This window comes from Trichosurus vulpecula, chromosome 8 (genome assembly GCF_011100635.1).
Source record: "Trichosurus vulpecula isolate mTriVul1 chromosome 8, mTriVul1.pri, whole genome shotgun sequence".
In the NCBI taxonomy this organism is placed as follows: domain Eukaryota; kingdom Metazoa; phylum Chordata; class Mammalia; order Diprotodontia; family Phalangeridae; genus Trichosurus; species Trichosurus vulpecula.
Window position 1 is genome coordinate 54,270,552 of NC_050580.1, and position 4,540 is coordinate 54,275,091.

Genomic DNA, 4,540 nt, shown 5'->3' on the forward strand with positions numbered 1-4,540 from the left:
AGAGAAAGAACAGATATTGGTTGAATACAGACTAAAGCATGCTATTTTCACTTTCTTTTCTTCATCTTTTTTACTTTTATTTGAGTCTTCTTGTACAAAATGACTAATATGGAAACGTTTTACATAATTGCACATATGTAAATATATCTGATTGCTTACCATCTCAGGGAGGAGGAGGGAAGGGGAAGGATAGAATTTGGAACTCAAAATGTTAAATAAAAATGTTTTAAAAATTGGAAAAAATAAAAGTATGCCAAGATTAAGGTCCCCCCCCAAATTGCTCAATTAAAAGTATGTTTTCCACATCACAAGACTCCAGAAAAAGAAGCTAAATCAGAATCCCAAGAAGGAGCATTGAGGGTGAAGGATAGAGGGAGGACCACAAGAGAGAGTGATAGACCCACCTTTCTCTGCCCTAGTATCATCTCTGGAGTATTCTGTCCCAACCTTCCAGAGCTGTGGACAGTAGCCACTCCCACTATATAGATTGACCAGTTTGGCTTACTCTTGATTTGGCCATGCCTTGGGCTGAGCTCTGCTTGTCCCACCCTAATGATAGCTTACTTTAGGTTAAACATTCCCAAGTCCTCCCTCTCACCATCATATGATGTGATCTCAAGGTCAATCCATGAGAGATGAGAAGTGTATTTCAGGAAGGCCATTTTGAAGAGCTTTCTGGGGAAAGCAATCAATGTGGCAAAGGCCTTGAGTTCATGGGGTAGGAAGATTGCTTAAAGGTAGTAGGGCAGCCTAGTGCAATGGAAAGAATCTTGGATCTGAAGCCAGAGAACCTAGGTTCAAATCATGCCTTTGACATTTGCTTTCTGTGTGATCCTGGACAAATCACTTAACCTCTCTGGAACTCAGTTTACTCATTTGTAAAATGAAAGAGTTGGACAAGATAGACTCTGAGGCTCCTTCCAGCTCTAAATTTAGGCTCCTGTGGTTTAAGTCTCTCATATTCCCAGCACAATGCCTGGTGTGTGATAGGTCTCTGATAAATCCTTACTAAACTTGACTGAAAGGCCAGTTCTGCTGTTTATTACGTGGGACACTGGGTGAGGCACTTCCATTCTTTAGACTTCAATCACCGCATCTAGAAAATGAGGAAATGGGATTAGATCTATAAGACCCCTTCCAGCTGTACCTTGGTGAGGAACAGTTCAATTACACCCAGCTGGGTCATAGTCCCAGCCTCCCAGCAATAAACATAGGAAGAACCAGCCTCCAGGGCTCTGGGTGGCTGGAAGGATTGTGGGAATCACAGTTCTAGAACACAAAGGGTCCAGGATTCCATCAAGTCCAGCCCCATCCCTTTACGATTAGGAAAGCCCAGAGAGGCTAAGGACTTGCCAGGGGTCACCCAGCCTGTAAGGCATCAGAGTCTGAACTCAAGCTCTGTGACTCAAGTTTGTCGCTTTTTGGCATGAAACAGCAATGAAGGTCAACATTCTTCAACTAGGTGAAATTGGCACCTGGCTGTTGACCTTCTGGAGAGTGGTAGAATTATACCCAAATGAGTCTTCCAGAGGCTCATCATGCAGACAAGAGTCTCTAACTCCATACCTCTCCATTTTAGGGGTCTCCATATTTCTCACATCAATCCCCTTTTCTCCATTCAAATGGTTCCCTCCCTTCCCCATATTTCCCCCTCAAGTTCAGGACTTCATCAGCTCTCATCTGCACTATATCAATAGCCTATCACAGAGGACTCTGGCTTCCATCAACCTCTTCAATCTATCTTCCCCATAGCAGACAAAATTTGATCATGCCAGTTGCTTGCTTAAGAAACTCAAATAGTTCCCAACTGCCTCTGTGGCAAACTAAAAATACTTCAGCTTGTCATTTAGAAACCCTTCTCAGTCTGGCTCCAACCTGTCTTCTCAGGCTTGTTTCCCATTACTCTCCCTTGTGTTCTCTCTATTTTAGCCAAACTAATTGCTGTTCCCTGAATTTGACATTTCCATCTCCCATCTCCAAGCCTTTGCATGGGTTATTGTCTATGCCTGCTTAGGCACTTTCCCTTTCTTATGTGGACATTTTACTTGCTGAAAGGGATAGGAAAAGAAAATATAGGTGAGAAAAGTAGCCAGAAATAGTTCTGAGGACCAGAGAGAAAACAGCCCCTTGGATAAATGCTCTAAGAGGACCTGTGTGAAAGCAGCTCAGAGGCAAGAACGCCGGCTGAGGTAAAGATGGCTGCCATGGATTGTTGTCCATCAGCTCATGGGTGGAAGTTACAGAGAGGAAGAGCTAAGCTTAATAGTATGAAAAGCTTTCAAACCCTTATTCCCCTTCCCCAAGTGGAATGGCTTGCTTAGGTGGGTATAAAGGAGTATATACTCCTCTCTGGAAATTCTCAAACAAAATCTGGAGAACTCGATTATTTGTCTGTTTGGACAGCTGTTAAATTCATAATTTTTTAAGGTTGGTTTTTTAATCTCCTTTGGAGATGTAAGGTGATGGTAGGAAGATATACTCTTGGCTAGAAGTCAGAGGATAGATAGTATCTCTCAAAAGTCTCCTCCAGCCCATGTCGTTACTGTAGGATCCCAGAGTGGTGATCAGCTCCTAGAGCCTCCAGACACAGCTGTCCCTAGTGGACATCAATGGGTAGGGGCCTCTCCTCCTAGGGCTCCCAATGAGTACATTGGGATATTCCCTGGACTGGTAGATCAACCCTCCTTCTTGTCTCCTCCATACTTGACGCAGATCCAGCAGACAGGCCACCCCTCCTCCCTGGCTCCTCGGAAACACTCCTGCTCTGTTCAGGAGCAGGGCCTTGGCCAACAAGTGGACAGTGCTTGTTGAATTTGGCCAGAGGCCCAGGATCTGGACAGAATCCCAAGAATTTCTCACCTGCAAAGAAAACATCAACAGCCTCTATTTTTTTGTTGCTGTTGTTGGGGTGGTTTTTAAAAATCTCCATTAAACAAATGAAGCAGCCCTCCCAGGCTTTGCTTTTTATCCTCCCCACTTTATACAAACATATATGATGTATCTTCCTCTCAAGACACCCACGGATTTATATCCAAGATCTACGGCAGAGATGCCTTGGTGGAGTGAATAGTACACTCAAGCTACAAAGGATGAGAAGAAAGGAAAGGAAGGGGAAAGAGTGGGGTGGCAAGTCCAACAGACCAGCATTTATTAAGTACCTACTATGTGCCAGGCACTGTGCTAAACACTGGAAACACAAAGAAAGGCATAAATAGTTCCTGCTCCAAGGAACTCAGTCTAATGGGGCAGATAACAAGCAAAGAGCCCTGTACAAACAAGATCCACATAGGATAATTGGAGATAGTTTTGGAGGGAAGACCCTCCAAGGTTAAGGAGGACCAGAAAAGTGGGATGTTAGCTGAGAAAGCAGAGATGCAGAGAAAGCAGAGAAAGCAGATGTTAGCTGGAAGCCAGAAAGCAGAGATGAGGAGGGAGAGAGTTCCAGGCATGAGGGATAGCCTATGGAAATGCCCAAAGTCGGAAGATGAGTGTCTTGTTCAAGGAACAGCAAGGAGGCTAGTGTCACTGGATCTCAAAGTGTGTGGGGGATAGTATGAGGCATGAGAAGACTGGAAAGTTTGGGGGGTGTCTAGGTTATGAAGGGCTTTGACACAGAGAATATTATATTTGATTCTGGAGGTGACAGGGGGTAGCTTTCTGCATAGGTCTTTTGAAATGGAGTCATGGAGTCGGAAGGGACCTGAGAGGTCATGCAGTCTGACCTTCCACTTAGTAAGGAATCCTGTTAATAGCCTCTCTGAGAGATGACTGCCTGTTTAGCTCCTGCTTAATACCTAAATAAAAATTCTCACTACCATCCAAAGCAGCCCAAGACATTAATTAGATGGCAGTGGTTCGAAAGTTCTTCAGTCCATCAAAAAACATTCATTAAGTGCCTACTTTATGCTGGGTAGTGTGTTAGGAGCCGAGGATACAGAGGAAAAAAACATGAATGGTCCCTACCTAAAGACAAATAATTGGGCCTGTTCCCTAGAGAGAGAATTCTTTAATTCTTCAATGGATCCATGATTTCATCAATGTAGGTACCCCTTTCACCAGTGCAGACTACAACCCATGTGTCTTCTCAGTCTGTGTGATTCTTATCCAGGTCCTCCTACAAATCCTACCCAATGCACTGGAGGCCATCTTCCAGGGATTTGTTGCTGTTGTTCAGTCATTCCAGTCATGTCCGACTCTCCATGACCTCATTTGGCATTTTCTTGGCAAAGTTACTAGAGTTGTTTGCCGTTTCCTTCTCCAGCTCATTTTACAGATGAGGAAACTGAGGCACACAGGGTCACACAGCTAGTAGGTGTCTGAGGTCAGATTTGAATTCAGAAAGATGCAGGGCCAGCACTCTATGTGCTATGGCGCCATCTAGCTGCCCCCTTCCAGGTCTTTAATATTTTGTTAAAAGAAGCCTCTGTTTTAGAGATGTCACAGGGACAGGCTAGAAAGTGTTTTAAAAGAATGTCCGCATATTATAGTTATCAGTGTGTTTACTTAGAAGGAAAAATTATGATAGTATCCCAAAATATTA